At 44.0% G+C, this 24,256-nt stretch overlaps 3 non-coding genes across 3 annotated transcripts; 2 read left to right on the forward strand and 1 right to left on the reverse strand.

Moving 5' to 3' along the window:
* The first annotated feature begins 850 nt into the window (after positions 1-850).
* Positions 851-957, forward strand: LOC120271288. Its single transcript, XR_005539905.1, has one exon. It is a non-coding gene; the product is annotated as a small nucleolar RNA R71 (small nucleolar RNA).
* Positions 958-6,174: 5,217 nt separating this feature from the next.
* On the reverse strand, positions 6,175-6,281 carry LOC120271236. Its single transcript, XR_005539856.1, has one exon. It is a non-coding gene; the product is annotated as a small nucleolar RNA R71 (small nucleolar RNA).
* A 17,564-nt stretch (positions 6,282-23,845) lies between these two features.
* Positions 23,846-23,952, forward strand: LOC120271199. Its single transcript, XR_005539820.1, has one exon. It is a non-coding gene; the product is annotated as a small nucleolar RNA R71 (small nucleolar RNA).
* Positions 23,953-24,256: the final 304 nt, after the last annotated feature.

Below are 24,256 nucleotides of genomic sequence, written 5' to 3' on the forward strand. Positions count from 1 at the left end.
TCCTCAACCTCGACAACCTCGGGTGCGTGTTCTTTCGGCTTCTCACTCGGAAGCCTCCCTTCAACCACACAACCACTTCTCAAAGTGATCGCCTTCACATGTTCTCTAGGGTTGGTTTCCGTATTGCTTGGTAAACTTCCATGTGGTCTTTCGGAGAGACTTCAGTAATTTGCCCCACCTGATTTTCAAGGTTGTGCAAAGAGGCGGTGTGATTGCGAAGTGTAGCCTTGACTGATTCAAACCGTGTATTTGCAGATTGAACAAATCTAGCCAAGTGCTTCTCTAAATCCTTCATTCGGGTTTCCAAGCCTGAAATTCTGTTTTCCACTTGAGGGGCTTGTTGTTGTTGGAAACCCGGTGGTCCCATGGCCTTTTGTGGTCCTTGATTACTCCATGAAAAGTTGGGATGATTCTTCCAACCTGAATTGTAAGTATTGCTATATGGGGTTCCCTTGAGGTCTCATGCCATTACCTACAAAGTCAACGCTTTTCCATCGAAGAAACATCACCAATAACGATCGGCCAATCGGAGGGAGCATGTCCTCCACCACAACCTGTGCAATTGGTCATGGTCACGAACTCTATTCAAGCTATGAGATCTAGCTTCTTACTAAGACTCTCTACTTGCGCCGCCTAAATGAGGTTACCGCGATCAATTTTCATGGAGACCGCCACCTTTTTCTTCTCCCTAGCATTCCATTCGTAGCTATTTAGCCCCATTTCCTCAATTAATTGACGAGCCACATCGGGAGTTTTGCTACCTAAGGTACCTCCTGCTGCCGCATCCAAGAATTGCCTTGTACTCGGGTACAAACCATTCTAAAAGGTTTGAACAATCATCCACTCCGGGAATCGGTGTTGTGGACACTTTCTCAGGAGTTCCTTGAACCTTTCCCATGTCTCGAATAGAGACTCCAATTCAAACTGAACAAAGGACGAGATCTCATTCCTAAGCTTTGCTGATTTTTCGGGAGGAAAATAACGGGCTAAAAAAGCTTCTACCATCTCCTCCCATGTAGTGATTGATGATCTAGGTAATGAGTGTAGCCACTGCTTCGCTCTCCCCTTCAAGGAAAATGGGAAGGCTCTCAATTTGATGGCATCATCCATCACCCCATTTATCTTCAGCATATCGCACACCTCGAGAAAGCTCTCTATGTGACTGTTTGGATCATCATCGGCCAAACTGTTGAATTGTGTGGATTGCTACAGCATATGGTCGAATGCCGGCTTTAGCTCGAAGTTCTGAGTTGTAATCGGGGGATGCACAATACTCGATTGTGTCCCCAACACTGAAAGTCTGGCATAATCGGATAATGTTCGCTGTTGCTCATTTTGTTCTGCCATGTCTTCAGATTCCTCTCCTTCCAAATCAGCCGAATTATGCTGTTCTTGATCAGGTACTTTCCCTTTTCTTCTAAGTGTACGTTAAAGCTCAGGGTCTCCTTCAATCAATATTGATGGATTCCCTCGGAACATAACCTGGAGCTGCACCAAAAAGGGAAAAAAAGAAAATCAGAATAATAATAGAATAAGAAGACGTGAAATAGAATGTGTGGTGAAATAGCTAAGAAAACAAAGTGCCAAGTATCTCTAAATGCCTACTCCCCGGCAACGGTGCCAAAAACTTGACAAGGTCCCCTTGCGTATATCCCACAAGTGCACGGGTTTGTCGAAGTAATAATCCCGGGTGAGAAGATATCGAATCCACAGGGAGTAAGGAATAAAAATACTTAATTCGATTCTTAGTTATGTAAAAGATCAATGATAATGAGTGTGACAATGATTCAATTCTCAACAGTAAAAGGTACATGTAAGAGAGCAAAAGTAAAGAAGGGGGTAAGGCAATCGATAAAGATGGGGTACCCGGATAATGCTCCACCTAGGATAATTGTTTCAAGTGCAAGAACCCTCTATTATGCTTCCTAATCAATGCAATGATAAGTCGTGGAAATCCTTAATTACATAGTCCCAAATCTAAGGTCAACTATACCTAACTCTATATATGTCCCGGAGGAGAAATCGAACAATCTCAACACCTCGCACTGGAATAGAGTTGCAATGAGCTCTAGGGATTCCAAGTGATAAATCTCTTCCTAATCATAGACCTAACACTTTGGTCCAGGTGGAAGGTCCCTAACCACAATTGAGCCCTAGATACTAAGATCACCTCAACGCTTCACTCCGTTGCATGGGCAACTAAGCCCCAGCGGAAGTTCATCCCTTAGACCATTCACTCTATTATGGCCACAAAGAACTCGAGGAACAGAGGTAGAATCTATCACGCCGAAGGGGAAACGGGGCGCTCCTGTACCTCTCGACTCACCCTCTCAACCCTCTCCAACCTAGCTTTGTCTAACGCTCGTGGCGTATCACTCACTCACAAGGTTACCAACAAGAACCCTCAACCCTAGTGTCACTGTAGGGGAAATGTTCATACAATCAAGCATTCAAGGTTGGAACTCACAATCAACATCAATTTATTGAAAGCATAATAAAGAGGTTCAAAGAAACAAATACATCCTAGGGTTCACAATGCCCGAGTACCCACTAGGGGTTTAGCTCTCCATGGAGCTAAGTAGAATCAAAGAAATAGAATATAAAGCAATGAATCCATAAAGAAACCCCCTCGATAGTCGTGTCGATGGTCTTGTGGAAAGTCCTCTACTCGTCGTTCAAGGATTCCCTCGTCCGGTATAGGATACGCCTCGACGGAAGCTCCCCTACCAACCTTCTTCATAAGGAATGACGATGTCGGAGCCGTAGAACATCTCCAAAACCTTGGCCAATACCCCTCAAAACCCTAGCTGAAGCCCTCTCTCAAGTTGGGGAAAAGATGGAGAAAAGAATACCAAAATCGTGGCTAAATCGGCTTTAAATAGGGCTGGAATCGGGCGACTACACGGGCGTGGATGCTCCACGCGCCCGTGCGGAATTTCCACACGGCCGTGGATAATTTCCACATGCTGGTGTGGATTCTCTATTTCTTTGGTTTCTCGGCCGGCTGTGAGCAGTGCTGCTATAATATATACTACAGTGTTGCTACAGTGGATTACTACAGTATTCGACTTGAATGGCTTCCCAATTCCATACTTTCATCGGGGTAACGCAAACGGGCACACGTTCACGTCGTGGATCACTTGATTCTTCAATGATATACAATTTGGTGGAGCTCTTGTTCTATGTGCATAAGTCGGAATGCTCGAGTGTGACTGCCCTTGTGCCCCTCCCAATGGATGTGCCAACTCGAATACGAGGAGGTTGGCACACACTCTAGCATCTCACACCTGACCTATGTCTTCGCGTTTGAACCTTAGCAAGATTTCCTCCAAAATTGGTGCATTATGATCCATATTGGCCTATTTCCTTCATACTCGGCCTCACAACCCTACCTGCATAAAAGTAACACAAAAACACACATATTATTGTAAAAAGCCGAGAAAAGTAATGCTCAACATAAGGAATGAACGCTTCGCATTCGTATCGCACAAGCACTTATCAGTGTACCAATTTCCAAGAGGATTCAAGTCAATTCACTGTAGCAAAATTACTGTTTACACGGCCGCGTGGAAATTCCACGCGCCCTTGTGGAAATTCCTGCAACCCAGATGGGCGTGTGGAAAATCCACATGGGTGCGTGGGGGCACGTGACAGGCATTGTTTTGGGCTTTAAATAGGCTGTTTGCCCTATTCTTTGGGACTTTCTGCGAGGTGTTTGGGGAGCACTTTAAAGGCAAGGCGGCTAGGGTTTTGGAGGAGGTCTTTGGCAATATTGGGGGGCGTCCATCACCAACTTTGATCGATCTTCTGTCCATCATAGCATAGAGGGAGCCTTCGGTGACCTAGCTTAGGAGAAGGATTCTTCAAGACGTTGGCTGACCCATCAAGGGCATCATCATGAATTTAAGGGGGTTTTTCTTCATGGTTTTCATTGTTTTTCATTGTATCCACCATTATTTTGTAACTTGCTCCATGGAGGGCTAAACCCTAGTAGGTATTTGGGTATGTGAACCCTAGGATCTATGTTTTCGTCTTGATTTGCTTTATGTTTCTATTAAATCCGAGTTGATTTGAGTTTTAATCTTGTATTCCCATTGCTTGCTTGGTTTATTAATCCTTGTGGTTGATTGGATTTGCTTGATTTGTTACTTTGATGAGAGAGAGGTCTCCATTAGAGTTAGAACTTCAAGGTTAAAGAGAGTTGAGAGGGTGAGTCATGAGATAGTGGAGTGTCCCCTTTTCCTTTCGATTGAGTGTTTCCTATCTCCGTATTCCCTAGACTCTATGCAACCATATTTGGTGTGAGGCATGAGATTGAGAGATTTCTCCTCCGGGACCTTGTAGGGGGTTAGGGATCCTTCGTCGGGAATTAGGGTTGGATCTATCTTTAGGAATCGGTTTCACTCTTAGGTGTCCCTAGAGAGTATTGGCGGACAAAGGATCCCTTGCGACGAGTAGAGGACTCTCCACAAGACCATCGACACGACCATTAAGAGGGTTTCTTTATGGATTCATTGCTTTTACATTCTATTTCTTTGATTGTACTTAGCTCCATGGAGAGCTAAACCCCTAGTGGGTACTCGGGTATTTGTGAACCCTAGGATGTATTCGTTTCTTTGAATCTCTTTATTATGCTTTCAATAAATTGATGTTTATTGTGAGTTCCAACCTTGAATGCTTGATTGTATGAACATTTCCCCTAGAATGACACTAGGGTTGAGAGTTCTTGTTGGTAACCTTTGGAGTGACTGACACACCACGAGCGTTAGACAAAGCTAGGTTGGAGAGGGTTGAGAGGGTGAGTCGAGAGGTACAGGAGCGTCCCCTTTCCCCTCTGACGTGATAGATTCTAACTACATTCCTTGAGTTCTTTGCGGTCATAATAGAGTGAATGGTCTAAGGGATGAACTTTTGCTGGGGCTTAGTTACGCGTGCAACGGAGTGAAGCGTTGAGGTGATCTTAGTATCTAGGGCTCAATTGTGGTTAGGGACCTTCCACCTGGACCAAAGGGTTAGGTCTATAATTAGGAAGAGATTTATCACTTAGAATTCCTAGAGCTCGTTGCAACTCTATACGAGTGCGAGGTGTTGAGATTGTTCGATTTCTCCTCCGGAACATGTATAGAGTTAGGCATAGTTGACCTTAGATTTGGGACTATGTAATTAAGGATTTCCACTACTCACCATTGCATTGATTAGGAAGCATAATAGAGGGTTCTTTCACTTGAAACAATTATCCTAGGTGGAGCATTATCCGGGTACCCCATCTTTATCGATTACCTTATCCCCTTCTTTACTTTTGCTCTCTTACTTGTTGCTTTTATTGTTGATAATTGAATCATCATCACACTCATGATCATTGATCTTTCACAAAGCTAAGAATCGAATTAAGTATTTTTATTCCCTACTCCCTGTGGATTCAATACCCGCTCACCCCGGATTATTACTTCGACAAACCTGTGTACTTGCGGGATATACGCAAGGGGACCTTGTCAAGTTTTTGGCGCCGTTGCCGGGGAATAGGCGTTTAGAGATACTTTGCACTTTGTTTTCTTAGCTATTTCACCATACATTTTATTTCATATCTTCTTATTCTATCATCGTTTTGATTTCTTTTTCTTTCTTTTTGGTTGCAGCTACAGGTTATGACCCGAGGGAATCCCTCAATATTGATTGAAGGGGATCCCGAGCTTGAACGTACACTTAGAAGAAAAAGGGAAAAGAACCTCGTGCAAGAACAAAGTGTAATCCAAATTTGATTTGGAAGTAGAAGAATCTGAAAACATGGCAGAATAAAATTAGCAATAGCGAACATTATCCGATTATGCCAGACCTTCAGTGTTGGGGACACAATCGAGTATTGTGCATCCCCCGATTACAGCTCAGAACTTTGAGTTGAAGCCGGCATTCATCCACATGTTGCAGTAGTCCACACAATTCAATGGTTTGGCCGATGAGGATCCAAACAGTCACATAGAGAGCTTTCTCGAGGTGTGTGATATGCTGAAGATAAATGGGGTGACGGATGATGCCATCAAATTGAGAGCCTTCCCATTTTCCATAAAGGGCAGTGCGGAGCGATGGCTACAATCGTTACCTAAAGCGTCAATTACCACGTGGGAGGAGATGGTGGAAGCTTTTCTAACCCGTTATTTCCCTCCCGGAAAATCAGCAAAGCTTAGGAACGAGATCTCATCCTTTGTTTAGTTGGAATTGGAGTCTCTATTTGAGACATGGGAAAGGTTCAAGGAGCTCCTGAGGAAGTACCCGCAACATGGATTCCCGGAGTGGATGATTGGTCAAACCTTTTACAATGGTTTTAACCAAAGTACAAGGCAACTCTTGGATGCGGCAGCAGGAGGTACCTTAGGTAGCAAGACCCCCAATGAGGCCCGTCGTTGATTGAAGAAATGGGGTTAAACAACTACCAATGGAATTCTAGGAGAAGAAAAAGGTGGCCGGGTCTCCATGAGATAGATGTGGTAACTTCATTGGCGGCCCAAGTGGAAAATTTGAGTAAAAAGTTAGATCTTCTAACTTCAAATAGAGTGGCGGCCATGACTAATTGCACCGTGTGTTGTGGAGGACATGCTCCCTCCGATTGCCCGATCTCTATTGGTGATGTTTTTTCGGTGGAGAATGTTGATTTTGTAGGTAATGGCATGAGACCTCAAGGAAACCCATATAGCAATACCTACAACTCGAGTTGGAAGAATCATCACAATTTCACATGGAGTAATCAAGGTCCACAAAAGGCCATGGTGGCACCGGGTTTCCAACAACAACAAGCCCCTCAGGTGGAAAACAGAGTCTCAGGTTTGGAAACCCGAATGACTGACCTAGAGAAGCACTTGGCTAGATTTGTGCAATCTGCAAATACTAGGTTTGAATCAGTCGAGGCTACACTTTGCAACCACACCGCCTCTTTGCATAACCTTGAAAATTAGGTGGGTCAAATTATGAAGTCTCTCTCTGAAAGGTCACATGGAAGATTGCCGAGTAATACAGAGACCAACCCTAGAGAGCATGTGAAGGCGATCACTTTGAGAAGTGGTCGTGAGGTTGAAGGTAGGCTTCTGAGTGAGAAGCCAAAAGAACACCCACTCGAGGTTATAGAGGTGGAAGAGGAGACGAGCAAAGAGAAAAAGGTGGTACCCCCATCTTTCAAGCCAAGAATCCCTTATCCCTCTAGATTGAAAAATGACCAAGGGGATGAACAGTAGAAGAAGTTCATGTGTTTGTTCAAGCAACTCCACATTAATATTCCTTTTGTTGAGGCATTGGCCCAAATGCCTAAGTATGTGATGTTCTTGATAAACTTGTTGACTAACAAGAGGAAGTTGGAGGAGAGTGCTTCAGTTATTTTAGATGCTTCATGCTCGCGGTATTGCAAAAGAACATGCCGAATAAGAAGAAAGACCCGGGAAGCTTCATCATTCCGTGTAATATTGGCAATCTTGGTGAAGAAATGGCATTAGCGGACTCAGGGGTAAGTATCAACGTCATGCCATACATCTTCTTTCAAAAGCTAGGCTTAGTTGAGCCTAGGCCTACTATGATGACTTTGCAACTAGTGGACCGAACAGTACGACATCCGAGAGGCATCATTGAAGACGTGCTTGTCAAGGTGGACAAGTTCATTTTTCCGGTTGACTTTGTAGTGGTAGATGTTGATGAGGATGCGGATGTACCCTTGATACTTGGGAGACCGTTCTTGCAGACTTCCAAAGCATTAATTGACATGGACGGTGGAGAGCTCACATTGAGAGTTGGAGATGACAAGCTCACATACCGCCTTGCTGAGGCCATGCGGTATTCTCTCGATTTCGATGATACTTTATATTTTCTAGACATTACTGATGATATTGTTGATGAATACATACAGGAGATGTTCAATCCGGATCCGTATGATGGTTTGTTCGACCAAGAGGAGGGACATGAAGATGTAATGATACTTGGATCGACGGAAGAAGTACCATCGACCCCGGGGATCTTGAAGAAAGTGCTCTGGAAAATGAAGAGGGCTAGGTGACGCCACCAGAAACACTCTAAGGCTGTTGGAGACGTACGTGAACCGAAGAAGTTGGACGTATCATTGTTAGGTGATCCGAAGCCCAATAATACACCCTCTACTCTCAAGAGACTTTGCACATCATGATTTCAAGTCATGGGTAAGAGGGCAACTTTCATTCATGAACCCCCGTGAGGTAAGACAAGGTACGTCGAGCTTAGTGACGTTAAACAAGCGCCTTTTGGGAGGCAACCCAAGTCTTTACTATTTTCTTAGCTTTAGTTTAGTTTGTTTGCATGAATAATTTGTTAAGTGTTGGTGTCTTAATTTATTAGATGCTTGTGCTGAGATTTCCTTGTGAACTTTGAATTTTAATCGTGTGTTTTCATGTGGAATTGGCGAAGTTTGGTCGTTTGAGCTCTATTTCATGTTTTTCACTGGTAAAAAATTGCATAATAGAGCAGGCTCTGAGTGTGTAAACATGTTCAGAAATTTTCTGCAGAGCCTGCAGATTTTTCTAAGTCATCCAGAGAAAACACACGGGCGTGTGGAATTTCCGCACACCCGTGGATTTGCATTGCGAGCTCATCTAGAGAAGGTACAGGGCGTGCGGCTGCCCCTGTGAATGACCATGCGATTGTCACACGCCCGTGGGTAATTTTCGCATAGACGTGTGAATTCCTGCAGGGTTTGGCGAATTTTCCCGAGAGCACACAGGGGCGTGGACTCGCCCATGTGGGTGACCTTGTGAACCATGCACGAACGTGGGTAATTTCCACACGCCCGTGCGAAACTCTGTAGAGGAGTTCTCTCCATCCCGAGAAAACACAGGGGCGTGCGGCTGCCCCTGTGAGTTGGGCATGTGAATGTCCACGCCCGTGTGGAATTTTCGCACGGGCGTGTATAACACTTGGTATTTTTCTCGGATGTCCAGAGAAGCCACAGGGGCGTGCGGCTTCCCCTGTGGGTCGGACTCACGGGCGTGGGTATTTTCCACACGCCCGTGCGATAGCAGTCAGAGTCGAAGGAGTGTTTTCCCGAGAACGCACAGGGGCATGCGTGCGCCCCTGTGGCTCTTTTGTAATGAAGTGCACGGGCGTGGGTAATTACCGTACGGCCGTGTGGATGCACAGAACATCAAGGGTCGCGAGTCCTTTTAAAGAAGATTAGTTTCTCTCACACTTCACGACCTCTATTCATCTGAAAACACTCTCACATCGTTCTCCGATTTCATAGCGCTACATTGATAGGATTTTTGCGAGGTTTTTTGGCCGGTTCTTCATTTTCTCATCCAATCTCGTCGGTAAGCCCTATTCATCATTTTCTTTGCCAATTCATGGTTTCCATCGATTAATCTGGTTAATAATGCTTCGTTTCTTCAATTAGAAGGATGATTGATGTTTAGAACGAAGTTAGAAGTATTTTTAAGTTGTATTGTTGGATTTTTGGAGCTCGGTCGTGCGGTTTTCACGCCCCGTGGATCCACACGGGCGTGCGGAAATTCCACACGACCGTGTGGATTTCTGCAATATTATTTTATCAACTTGTTTGATCGATTTTGTTTCAAATTTTGCAGATTATGGCACCTCGATCGAAGAAGCAAGCTGATAAGAGGCCGCGTGAGTCATCCCCTTAGCCTGAGGGCATGAGGTTTGCGATTCCAGAGCATCAGGTTCACTATGAGCGCTTGTCGAGACTCTGGTTCAGACAGACTCGATTTCTAGACACGACTATACTGCGAGATCTACAGCAGGGAGATGCGTTCGCTGATGAGGTAGAGGATCTCGTTTCAGTAGGTGGTTGGCGGCAGTTATTGACGATTAGAGAGCTCGCCATCCGAGAGTCTGCACTAGAGGTACTATCATCATTCGAATTTGACAGATCTTACACAAGCTTCGACAGTTTGGATACCATTCAGTTTAGAGTATTTGGACACCACCATACCTTGAGAGTCACTCAGTTTTCAGTACGACTTTACTTGTATGAGGAGGCATTCACAGATACGGGGGAGTACGCTAAGTTACCGACTAATTATCCTGGAACCATGACCTCGCAGAGAGCTTACGGAGTGCTATATGGTCTGGGTGAGTACCAACCGGGGGTGTCCAAGGCCACGTGCCTTTCCTGACCTGCATATAGATATTTACATGCCATCATGAGTAGGTCGGTGAATGGCCGTGGTGATAGCATTGGTGTTCTGAGCCGACAGGAATTATTGTATCTGTACTCAATGGTGCAGTGCGTACCGATTCACTTAGGGCACATCATGGCAGAGTACATCAGACATCAGGGGCACTATGCTAGACTGGGAGCGATCTTCTCGGGCCCCTACATTACGAGATTAGTGCTAGGTATGGGTCTCTTGGATTCTATTCGCGGGGCCAAGAAGACGAGTATACCTGCTCCCCTGAGCCTAGAGACGATGAGGTTGATGGGCATGGTCCGCAGGGTACGGACATGGGTTTTTGCATTAGTGCTACCAGCTCCGGAGATAGCCGAGGATTAGGGTGATGAAGCCGGGGCATCTCAGCCCGCTCTCGAGCCTCAGCCAGTCCTGATGGGACCGAGGCATCTCTAGTGGCAGAGGAACCACCCCCCGTGCGTATATTTTCACCATCTCGAGCTTATGATCACTTTGAGAGGCTCGAGAGCGCTTTGGGTGTGATACGGACTGAGGTATCTGAGGCTTGAGCCGAGATTGCAGAGATTAGGGATACGCAGGCCACTCAGTACATAGAGTTCATGCCACGTTTCGACGTATTACAGCAGATCTTAGAGCGCGACGTCGCCTCATCATTTGTCTTACGGCCGAGGACTCCTCAGGCCCCCTCAGTTCCTCCTGCACCCTCATCCCCTACCCCGGCATCGGTGGACCCACAGCAGCAGCAGCAGCAACTGAGCTCGACGGTGACACCGACATTTGATTTTTAGTTCTTTTTCTTTTATGTATTTTATTTTAGACTTTTTTCACTCAAAAAGGATTCTCTTTCTGAGTTTATTTTCATTTTGCATCTCGAGTTGTATTCATTGTCTATCTTTTATATATACTTGAGATATTTTGTTTTTATTGAACTTCTCTGAACCCCCTCGTGTATGCGTGTAGATGGTCTTGTTTTCTTGGGAATTGAGACTTAGTCATGGGCACGGCCAAGGTGCTGAGGCACTTGGCCGTGTGAGCTTCACAACCCGTCGGAGCACTACTCCCAAGGAATTAGCTTCATCAAATGCAACACTAGGAGTCAGGGGAGTATTGTTTTGATTGCTTCTCCCACATTTGCTTTTGAATGATATATATTTTGAGTGAGCTTTAATGTGTACATTGGGGATAATGTACAACTTAAGTGTGGGGGAGAGTTTCATAGTGCACACATCTTTTCTATTGTTCTTGATTGTTATATGCTCACATAGCCAATGGCGGTTCACCTTAGTTGCAAGGATTGTATTATTGAGTTTAGGAGAATTTCTAACATTGAATGTTTTCATGCTCTAGTGCTTGCTTGAATTTCTAGGAATTTTTGCCCGATTTACACTTAGTGCACTACTCACTTTTTAAACTCTTTTGGAAACTCAAGTTCGATGTTAAAGTGACTAGTTACAGTTGTTTCTTGTGTTAAATTCTAAAAAAAAAAATAGTTTTATTATTTATTTGTGCTTGATGTGTGGAAAGAGCTACCACCTCTGAATTATGAAGCTACTCTCATAAGTCGGATACTAGTTATGCCCCAATGAGAGAAAGAGCTATCTCATAGGATGAGTGAAAGCTACCACTCCGGTAGAAAGAGCTACCACCTTGAAAGTGTGAAAGCCACCTTAGCGGCTGCTTTGGAAAGGGCTACCTTAGAGGATGTGTGAATCTACTACCATCTTTGAAATTGTTGTCACTTTTTTAGATAAATAAGTCCCTTGTACTTAGAACTTTGAGGAGTATACCTTCGGTTATTTTTGAGTGACTTCACACACGTACACGATTTCGGGTATTGTTTCCTTTTTGATTCAAGCTTTTAGCTAGAGCATTGATTTTTCGTATTTAGTGTTAAAATTTCCCTCACTTGTAGAATGCTCTCTTTGTATATTTTGGTGAACCTAAGGCCAAGCACTTTCAATATTTTCTTCATTGATGCACATAACGTTTTAATTTTTGCTTGAGGACAAGCAAAAGCTTAAGTGTGGGGGAGTTTGATAAGTGCTTGTGCGATATGAATGCGAAGCGTTCATTCCTTATGTTGAGCATTACTTTTCTCAGGTTTTTACACTAATATATGTGTTTTTATGTTACTTTCGTGCAGGTAGGGTTGTGAGGCCAAGTATGAAGGAAAGAATTTTTTTTTCTCCATCTTTTCCGCAACTTGAGAGAGGGCTTCGGCTAGGGTTTTGAGGGGCATTAGCTAGGTTTCTGGAGAGGTTCTACGGCTTCGACATCATGCGTCGTTTGGAAGAAGGTTATTGGAAGAGCTTTCGTCGGCACAAATCCGGCGAGGTGTATTCTAAGCTGGACAAAGGATCCCTTGCGACGAGTAGAGGACTCTCCACAAGACCATCGACATGACCATCGAGGGGGTTTCTTTATGGATTCATTGCTTTTACATTCTATTTCTTTGATTGTACTTAGCTCCATGGAGAGCTAAACACCTAGTGGGTACTCGGGTATTTGTGAACCCTAGGATGTATTCGTTTCTTTGAATCTGTTTATTATGCTTTCAATAAATTGATGTTTACTGTGAGTTCCAACCTTGAATGCTTGATTGTATGAACATTTCCCCTAGAGTGACACTAGGGTTGAGAGTTCTTGTTGGTAACCTTGTGAGTGAGTGACACACCACGAGCGTTAGACAAAGCTAGGTTGGAGAGGGTTGAGAGGCTGAGTCGAGAGCTACAGGAGCGTCCCCTTTCTCCTCCGACGTGATAGATTCTACCTCCGTTCCTCGAGTTCTTTATGGCCATAATAGAGTGAATGGTTTAATGGATGACCCTAAGTTGGGGCTTAGTTGCGAGTGCAAAGGAGTGAAGCGTTGTGGTGATCATAGTATCTTGGGCTCAATTGTGGTTAGAGACCTTCCACTTGGACCAAAAGGTAAGGTCTATAATTAGGAAGAGATTTATCACATGGAATCCCTAGAGCTCATTGCAACTCTATACGAGTGCGAGGTGTTGAGATTGTTCGATTTCTCCTCCGGGACATGTATAGAGTTAGGCATAGTTGACCTTAGATTTGGGACTATGTAATTAAGGATTTCCACGACTCACCATTGCATTGATTAGGAAGCATAATAGAGGGTTCTTGCACTTGAAACAATTTTCCTAGCCGGGGCATTATCCGGGTACCCCATCTTTATCGATTGCCTTATCCCCTTCTTTACTTTTGCTCTCTTACTTGTTGCTTTTATTGTTGAGAATTGAATCATCGTCACACTCATCATCATTGATCTTTCACATAGCTAAGAATCGAATTAATTATTTTTATTCCCTACTCCCTGTGGATTCGATACCCGCTCACCCGGGATTATTAATTTGACAAACCCGTGCACTTGCGGGATATACGCAAGATGACCTTGTCAACCATCTACCATGGGGATCTTGAAGAAGATGCTCCAAAAATTGAAGAGGGCTAGGAGATGCCACCGGAAACGCTCCAAGGCTGTTGGAGATGTGCGCCAAACTGGGTGAATCATTACTAGGCGGTCCCAAGCCCGACAATTCACCCTCTACCCTCAAGAGATTTTTCTCATCATGTTTCCAAGCCATGGGTAAGAGAACAACTTTCATCTATGAGCCCCCGTGAGGTAAGACAAGGTACGTCAAGCTAAGTGACATTAAACAAGCACCTCTTGGAGGCAACCCAAGTGTTTACTATTTTCTTAATTTGGTAGTTTAGTGTTGCTTGAATAAATTGTTGTGTGTTTTCATGTGAATTTGGTGAAGTTTTGGTCGTTTGAGGTATTTCTCATGCTTTTCTCAAGTATAAACTGCATATTGGGGCAGGCTCTAAGTGTCTAAACATGTTCAGAAATTTTCTACAGAGCCTGTAGAATTTTCTAAGGGATCCAGAGAAAACACACGGGTATGTGGATTTAACACACGCCCGTGGTTTTGTATAGCGAGCTCATCCAGAGAAGGCACAGGGGTGTGGACTCGCCCCTTTGAATGACAATGTAATTCTCGCACGCCTGTGGGTAATTTCTGCATGGGCGTGTGAATTCCTACAGAGATTGGTAGATTTTCTCGAAAGCACACAGGGGCGTGGACTCATCCCTGTGGGTGACCTTGTGAAAACCACACGGGCATGGGTAATTTCCACACGCCCGTGCGAATCTCTGCTGAGGAGCTCTCTTCATCCCGAGAAGTCACAGGGGCATGCGCTTGTCCCTATGAGTTGGGCTTGTGAATGCCCACGCCCATGCGGAACACTTAACAATTTTTCTCGGATGTCCAGAGTAGCCACAGGGGCGTAAGGCTACCCCTATAGGTCGGGCGCACGGGCGTGGGTATTTCTCACACGTCCTTGAGGTTTTTTCGTCATTCGAGTTTGACAGATCCTATACAAGATTCTACGACCTCGACGTAGTTCAGTTCAGAGCACTTAGACATCACTATAGTCTGAGTATGACTCAGTTTTCATTTCGGCTCAGCTTGTACGAGGAGGCATTTATAGACATTGAGGAGTACTCTTAGTTACCGACTAATTATCCTAAAGCTCTGACCCCACAGAGAGCTTACTGAGCATTATGTGGTCAGGGCCAGTATGAGCCGGAGGTGTCCAAGGCCACGTGTCTTTCCCAACCTGCATATCGATATCTACATGCCATCATGAGCAGGTCAGTGAATGGTCGTGGTGATAGCACTGGTGTTCCAAGCTGGTAGGAGCTTCTGTACTTATATTCGATGATGCAGTGCATACCGATCCATCTAGGGCACATCGTCGCTGAGTACATTCGACATTAGAGCTAGTATGCCAGATTGGGAGCGATCTTCTCGGGTCCATACATTACGAGATTAGCTCTAAGTATGGGTCTCTTGGGCGTGATTCGCGGGGTCGAGAAGACGACTATACCTGCGTCACTGAGCCTGGAGACGATGAGATTGATGGATATGGTCCGTATGGTTCAGACGGGGGTTTATGCTTTGGTTCTACCGGTCCCAGAGATAGCTGAGGAGGAGGGACATGATGCCGAGGGTTCCCAGCCTGCCCTCGAGTATCAGTTAGCACCTATGGAGACAGAGTCACCTCCGGTGACAGAGGACCCACCCACCGTGCGCATGATTTCACCATCCCGAGTCCAGGATTACTTTGAAAGGCTCGAGAGCGCTGTGGGGGTGATACAGATAGAGGTAGCAGAGGCCTGAGTTGAGATTGTCGATATTAGGGTTGCGCAGGCGGCACAAGTATACGGAGTTCATGGCACGTTTCAACACATTAGAGCGAGACATCGGCTCGTCATTTGTCCTGCGGCCGAGGACTCCTCAGGCCCCCTCGACATCTCCGGCACCTCTTTCACCACCTCCACCAGCACCCTTTGATCTAGCACCAGCAGCAGTATAGGATCTAGTGGGTGACATCGACACTTGATTTTATTTTCCTCGTCTTTTACTTCCGCATTCTATTTTGGACTTGTTTACTCAGAAAGGACTTTCCTTCTGAGTTTATTGTGTATCTCGAGTATTCATTGTCTTGTCTTTTATATACTTTAGTTATTTTTGTTTTTATTGAGCTTCTTGGAACCCCCCTCGTGTATGTGTGCAGATAGTCTTGTCATCATGGGAATTTAGACTTTGTCATGGGCACGACCAAGGTGTTTCGGCACTTGGCCGTGTGAGCTTCACAACCCGTTGGAACAACACTCCCAAGGACTTAGCTCCATCAAATTCAACACTAAGAGTCAGGGGAGTATTGTTTTGATTACTTCTCCCACATTTTAATTTAATTGATTTACATTATGAATGAGCTTGAATATGTACATTGGGGACAATGTACAACTTAATTGTGGGGGGAGTTTCATAGTGCACCCATCTCTTTTATACTAGTTTTGATTGATATTATGCTCACATAGCCATTGGCGGTTCACCTTAGTTGTACTAATTGTATTATTGAGTTTAGGAGAATTTTTAACAATGAATGTTTTCATGCTCTAGTTTTTCTTGAATTTCTAGGAATTTTTGCCCGATCGACACTTGTTGCACTACTCACTCTTTGAACTCTTTTGGAAACTTATGTTTGATGTATAAGGGACTAGTTTTAGCTGTTTCTTATGTTAATTTTGAAAACAAAAAAAAATGAAAAAAATGAAAAGAACGAACAAAATAGTTTTATTGTTTATTTGTGGTTGTTGGGTGGAAAGAGCTACCTCCTATAAAGTATGAAGCTACTCTCATAAGTCAGATACTAGTTATGCCCTAATGAAAGAAAGAGCTATCTCATAGGATGAGTGAAAGCTACCACTCCGGTAGAAAGAGCTACCACCTCGAAAGTGTGAAAGCCACCTTAGCGGCCGCTTGGGAAAGGGCTACCTTAGAGGATGTGTGAAGCTACTACCACCTTTGAAAAATTTTGTTATTTTTTTGTAGATAAATAAGTTCCTTGTACTTAGAGCATTGAGGAGTACACTTTGGGTTGTTTGGAGTGAGTGCGCACACTTATAAGATTTCGGGTTTGCCGTCCTTTTTTATTCAACTTTTTAGCTAAGAACATTGATTTTTTCGTATTTAGTGTTGAAATTTCCCTTACTTGTAAAATGCTCTCTTTGTGTGCTTTGGTTTTCCTAAGGCCAAGCCCTTCCAATATTTCCTTTGTCTATGCATTAATGTTTTAATTTTTGCTTGAGGACAAGCAAAAGCCTAAGTATGGGGGAGTTTGATAAGTGCTTGTGCGATAAGAATACGAAGTGTTCTTTCCTTGTGTTGAGCATTACTTTTCTCGGGTTTTAACGCTAATATGTGTGTATTTATGTTACTTTCACGTAGGTAGGGTTGTGAGACTGATTATGAGAGAAAAAAGCCAATGTGGGTCGTAATGCACCAATTTGGAGGAAATCTTGATAAGGTCCAAACGCGAAGACATAGGTCGGGTTCGAGATGCTGGAATGTGTCCAAACCTCCTCGTATTCGAGTTAGCACAACTATTTCGAGGGGCACAAGGGCAGTCACATTCAAGCATTCCGACTTATGCATATAGAACAAGATCTCCATCAACATGTCCGTTATTGAAGAAGCAAAGTGATCCACGACGTAAATGTGTGCCCATTTGCGTTACATCAATGAAAGCATGGATTCGGGAGTATTTCGGGATGGTACTATAGTAGGCACTGTAGCAAGAATACTGTACCAGTACTGTTCATAGCCGACCGAGAAAACAGTAAAATAGAGAATCCACACGGGCGTGTGGATTCCCGATTCTAGCCCATTAAAAGCCGAATTCAGCTTCGATTTCAGCATTCTTTTCTCTATCTTTTCCACTATCTTTTCTTCCACCTTTAGCCATCTTTTGAGACGCCGGCAGCTAGGGTTTGGAGAGGCTTTGGCAAGGCTTTGGAGAGGTTTGACGGCCTTCGACACTGCGTTTCCTTCGGAAGAGAGCTATTAGGGGAGCTTTCATCGATACCGATCCGGCGAGGTGTGCCCTAGGTTTGACGAGGGGACCTTTGAAGAAGAAGCGGCCGATCTATAAGAACTTTAACACGAACACAATGGGTTTCATTCATGGATTGTATCTCTTTACTTTTGATTTCATTATCTATTGTATTTTGGTCCATGGAGAGCTAAACCCCTAGTGCGTACTTGCGTATTTGTGAACCATAGGATGTATTTGTTTTATTGAATCTCTTTATTATGCTTTCAATTAATTGATGTTTATTATGAGTTCCAATCTTGGTGACTTGATTGTATGAATACTCCCCAAGAGTGACACTAAGGTTGAGAGTTCTTGTTGGTAATTCTTGTGAGTGAGTGACACACAATGAGAGTTAGACAAAACTAGATTAGAGAGGGTTGAGAGGGTGAGTAGAGAGGTAGCAGAGCGTCCTCTTTCCCCTCCGGTGTGACCTATCCTACCTTCACATTCCAAGAGTTCTTTTCGGCCATAGTAGAGTGAATGGGCTAAGGGATGACCTTCCGCTGGGGCTTAGTTGCGAGTGCAACGGAGTGAAACGTTGAAGTGATTTTAGAACCTAGGGCTTAATTGTGGCTAGGGATCTTCCACCTGAACCAAAGGGTTAAGTCTACACATAGGAATAGGGTTTATCACTTGGAATCCCTAAAGTTTATTGCAATTCTATGCGAGTGCAAGGTTGAGAGGTTATTCAATCTCTCCTCCAGGACATGTATAGAGTTAGGCATGATTGACCTTAGATTTAGGATCATGTAATTAAGGATTTCCACGACTCATTATTGCATCAATTAGGAAGTATAATAGAGGGTTCTTGCACTTGAAATGATTGTCCTAGGCGGATTAATATCCAGAGACCCCATTTATCGTCGATTGCCTCCCCTATCTTTTACTTGCGGCTCCTTTATCTTTTCTTATTTTCATTTGCATTGAGTTTGTTTTCACATCACTTTCAACATATTTTTATTCTAGTTAAATAGCAATCTTGGTGGTTCTAAGCACTATTCCCTATGGATTCGACTACCCTCTCACCGGGGTATTATTACTTCGACACCCTTGCACTTACGGTTTACACACATATTCAGACGTGTCAACCGCCATTGGCTACGTAAGCATGTATGTCAAACAAAACTTATGTAAAGGACATATGCATTGTGATTTCCCTTCCCCACACACTTTTAGTTGTACATTGCCCTAAATGTACACATGCAAGCACACTAAAAAGTATAACAATCAAGCATATATGTGGGAGTGTCAATTGAAACAATACTCCCCTGCCTCCTAATGTTGCATTTGATAGAGCTAAATCCTTGGGATTGAAGTTCCAACAGGTTGTGAAGCACACACGGCCAAGTATAAAGATACCTTCGTTGTGTCCATGACTAGTTCTCAATTCCCACACTAATAAGACCATCTGCATGCATATACAAGGGGGATTTAGTGAAGCTTAATAAACAAAAACAACTCGAGTATATAAAAGATATAGCAATGTATACAACTCTAGATAAAATAAAAGATAAACTCAGAAGGAAAATCTTTTCTGAGTATACAAGTCCAAAATAACATGCAAAAGTAAAATACGAGAAATAAAATGAAAGAAAACTAAAGATGCCTCAAGCGTCGGTGTGATTGGCGGTGGACTCTGTTGCTGCTACTATCGGTGAAGAAGATGATGCTGGTGGATCGACTGGTGCTTCGACGGGTGATGATGGTGTTGTAGATGCCTGGGGAGTCATGGGTTGCATTATAAATGATGATCTTGCGTCTCGCTCTTGTAGCTGCTATATGATGTCAAAACGCACCATGACCATTGTGTGGTTCACAGCCTGTGTAGCGTAAAACTCAGCCAATCTGCCTGTAATACCTCTACTGCACTCTCGAGCCTCTCAAATCGATCATGGGTCCGAGTCGGAGAGAATATCTGAACTGGTAGGGGCTCGAACGCTGTATGTGGTGTATCAGTCTCAATCTGCTCGAGCTGAGGCATGAAAGCATGCTGTGACCCCTCGGCTACATCCACTTCTCCCCCTACTACCTCTAGGTCTGGCATAATCAATGCATTCACTCCCGGCCCATACTTGCGCAATATATGCATCTGTCTAATTGTCTTTATACCCGAGGAGACAGGTGTGATCGCCTTCTCGGCCCCTCTAATAACATCCAATAGGCCCATACCCATGATGAGCCTCATAATGTATGGTCCAGAAAAGAGGATGCTGATCTTGGTGTACTGTCCCTGATGTCTCAGATACTCTGCCATAACATGTCTTAAATGAATCAGCTCGCTATACACCATGGAGTACAAGTATAACAACTCTTGCCTGTTCAGAACTCCAGTGCTGTCCCCGCGACCATTCACTGATCTGCTCAGAACGGCGTGTATATATCTGTATCTCGGCCTAGATAGGCAAGTCACCTTCAACACCCCTGGCTCAAAACGGCGTCCATGCATCATACTCGATAAGCGCACTAAGGAGTCAAGCTACCTGGATAATCTGTAGGAAGCTACTCATACTCCTCTGTAGCTGTGAATTCCTCATCGTATAGCCCCAATTGAGTCGAGAACTGTGTGACGCTCATACTATAATGCTGCCGAAATATTGTAAACTGTATAGCATCACCACTGTCAAAACTGGAGTATGATGTGTCAAACTCAAATGATGCGAGTACTTACAGTGTCCGCATACGAATAGCAGGGTCACGAATAGATAGCAGACTACGCCAACTGCCCACGTCTAGCATCTCATCACGCTCATCTACCATATCATCGGCCATTTGTATCTCTCACATAACACCAAAATCTGGGAACCGCGTTTGACCAAACTTAAGCTTGGACATATGCTCAAACAGAGCCTAGTACTCAGGAATAGCAAATTCTATATGCTCGGGCTCGGGAGAGTGCTCTTAGGGACGTTTGCCCGCTGTTTTCTTTCTTCTAGGAGCCATACCTGCAAGTAAAGAAAATAAAATGATCAAATTCATTCATAAAATGATACTGCAGGAATCCAAACGGTCGTGTGGAAATTCCACATGCCCGCGTGGATCTACAGGGTGTGAAAGCTGTACGCTGCTTGTGCTCAAAATCCACAAATACACCCTCAGATCACTTTTAAACTCGTTTAAAACAAATGTAAACCACTTTTAGCACAAAAATGAGTTTCATTCACCAGTTTAATCAAAGAAAATCAAATTAAATTAAGAAAGAGCGAAGAAAAAAGAAGATGAGGGTTTACAAACAAGATGAAGTTGAAAACCTTGAAGTCGGCTGGAAATTCTAGTGAACTTCTCTAAATCAACAATAGGAGGTCAGGAGGGTGCGAGATAGTGCTTTTTTGAGTCTTTGGAAGTGTGATAGTGAAAACGGCTTGGGAGATTTATAAAGAAAAAATGTGACCCTATGATTTCTGCACATTCACACAGGCATCTGGAAATTACCCACACCCATGTGACACCATAGGAGTGCCAACAGGAGTAGATGCACACCCCTGTGTGCTCTCGGGATAACACTCAATCCTTTATGAATGCATGCACACAGCGTGTGGAAATTTCCTATGCCCGTGTGCATGACCCACAGGGAAGACGCACACTCCTGTGGCTTCTCTGTCCAACCTGAGAAAACTCTCTAAGTATACCGCACACACGTGTGGAAATTCCACATGGACGTGGGCCTTCACAATACCAGCCCATAGGGGCACTCACACACCACAGTGTATTCGCAGGATGTAAGAGAGCTCTTCTGGAGAGATCCATAAGGGCGTGTGGAAATTACCCATGCCCGTGCGTTTGTCACAAGATCATCCACAGGGAAGAGTCCATGCCCCTATGTCTTCTCGGGAAAAATCTCTAAGTGTCTATAGGAATACACACGCCTGTACAGAAATTACCCACAGCCATGTAGCTGTCACAAGGTCATTCACAAGGGTGTGTCCACGCCCCTATGTCCTCTCAGGATGAGCTCACTGTAAAGACCCACGGGGCGTGGACTCACCCGGCTTAGAAAACTCTACAGGCTCTACAAAAAATTCCTGAACATATAAAGACACTCAGAGCCTACCTTATAATACAATGTATACCAGAGAAAACATGAAAAACTTGCTCAAATGACTGACAACTTCGCCAAACAAATTTAAGGACACGAATACACCAAATAATCCACATGAAATCACAGCAATAGCATCTAAAAATCAAGACACCCACAATCAAAACCTTATTCATACAAACACTAAACTAAACACTAGAAAAATAGTAAAGACTTGGGTTGCGGCCCAAGGAGCACTCGTTTAACGTCACTTAGCTTGACGTATCTTGCCTTACCTCATAGGGGCTCATAGATGAAGGTTTCCCTCTTACCCATGACTTGGAAGCACGATGAGCAAAGCCTTTTGTAGGTAGAGAGGGAGTCATCAGGCTTGTTACCACGTGAAGGTTCATCACCCTTGTTCCATTCTTGCATATCCCCAACTGCCTTGGGGCATTTCTTGTGGCATCTCCTTGCCAGTTTCATCTTCTGGAGCACCTTCTTCGTAATCCCCGGTGTAGATGGTACTTTCTCTTCTAGACCAAGCATTATTACTTCTTCCTCCTTCACTTCTTGGTCTAGCAACCCCTCTTACGGGTCCGGATTCAACATTTCCTGCACATATTCATCAATTAGTTCATCAGTAGTGTCAAGAAAATAAAGAGTATCATCAAAGTCAAGATAATTTCGCATGGCTTCAGTGAGGTGGTAGGTCAACTTGTCGTCGCCCACCCTCAGTGTCAACTCCCCACTGTCCATGTTGATAAGAGCCTTAGAAGTCCATAAGAAAGGCCTTATAAGTATCAAAGGAACATCTACATCCTTATCGACATTCAACACTACGAAGTCTATAGGAAATATATACTTGTCCACCTTGACAAGCACGTCTTCAATGATGCCCCTTGGATGTCTCACTGTTTGGTCCGCCAATTATAATGACATCCGAGTGGGCCTAGGCTCTCCCAAGCCTAGCTTCTAAAAGAAAGAATGTGGCATGACATTGATACTAGCCCCTGAGTCCACCAATGCCATTTCTTCACCCAAATTGCCAATGTTGCACGGGATGATGAAGCTTCCTGGGTCTTTCTTCTTATTCGGCATATTCTTTTGCAACAACACTGAACAAAAGGCATCTAGGATCATGGATGCACTATCTTCCAATTTCCTTTTGTTACTCAAAAGATCCATCAAAAAACTTCGCATATCTAGGCATTTAAGATAATGCCACCAAAAAAGGAAAGTTTATGTGCAGTTGCTTAAATAAGCCCAGAAACTTCTTATATTTCTCATCGTTTTGGTCATTCTTCAATCTTGAGGGGTAGGGAATTCTTGGCTTGTAAGGTGGAGGTGCCACCTCCTTCACTTTGTTTGCCCTTTCGTCAACCTCCACGACCTCGGTTGCTTCAACATTGGTCTTCTCACTTGGAAGCCTACCCTCAACCTCACTACCAATTCTCAAAGTGATCACCTTTACATGTTCATTCGGGTTAGTCTCGGTGCTACTCAGTAAGCTTCCTTGTTGTCTCTCTGATAGAGACTTCGTGATTTTCCCAACTTGATTATCTAGATTCTGTAATGAAGCGGTGTGGTTGCGAAGTATAGCCTCGACCGATTGAAACCGTGTATCTGATGATTGCACAAATCTGGTTAAGGCTTTCTCTAAATCGGTCATCCGGGTCTCCAAGCCTAAAACTCGGTTCTCCATGTTTGGGGCTTGTTGTTGTTGAAAACCGGTAGTGCCATGGCCTTTTGCTGCCATTGGTTACTCCATGAGAAATTGGGGTTGTTTCTCCACCCTTGGTTATAGGTGTTACTATAAGGATTGCCTTGTACTCTTCTCGAATTGCATACAAAGTCTACTTGTTCAGTCCCGGCTGAAGTAGCAATCGAAATACTACAATCAGAGGGCATATGTGAACCTGCACAACCATCACAATTCATGATTGAGACCACCCTTGGTGAAGTCAATTTATCCAATTTCTTGCTCATTACCTCTACCTCGGCTGCCAAAGACGTAACCACATCGATCTCATGGAGTCTGGCCACTTTCTTCCTTTTTCTTGCATTCCATTGGTAGCTATTCATGGCCATTTCTTCTACTAACTGTCGGGCTTCATCAGGAGTCTTACTCCCCATTGTACCTCCTGCGGTGGCATCTAAAAGTTGTCTTATACTTGGATTCAACCCGTTGTAAAAAGTCTGAATGATCATCCATTCAAGGAATCCGTGTTGTGGACAATTCCTCAAGAGATCCTTGAATCATTCCCATGTCTCAAACAAGGACTCAAGCTCCATCTTAACAAATCATGATATCTCATTACGAAGTTTTGCCGACTTTCCCGGAGGAAAGTATCTTGTAAGGAAACCTTCGACCATCTCATTCCACGTCATGATGGATGCTTCTGGCAAGGAATAAAGCCACTTCATAGCTCTTCCTTTGAGAGAGAATGGGAAAGCCCTTGATAAGTGCTTGTGCGAAATGAATGTGAAGCGTTCATTCCTTATGTTGAGCATTACTTTTCTCGGGTTTTTACACTAATATGTGTGTTTTTATGTTACTTTTGTGCAGGTAGGGTTATGAGGCCGATAATGAAGGAAAGAAACCAATGTGGATCACAATGCACTGATTTTG

The sequence above is a fragment of the Dioscorea cayenensis genome, chromosome 10 (genome assembly GCF_009730915.1).
Source record: "Dioscorea cayenensis subsp. rotundata cultivar TDr96_F1 chromosome 10, TDr96_F1_v2_PseudoChromosome.rev07_lg8_w22 25.fasta, whole genome shotgun sequence".
NCBI lineage: Eukaryota > Viridiplantae > Streptophyta > Magnoliopsida > Dioscoreales > Dioscoreaceae > Dioscorea > Dioscorea cayenensis.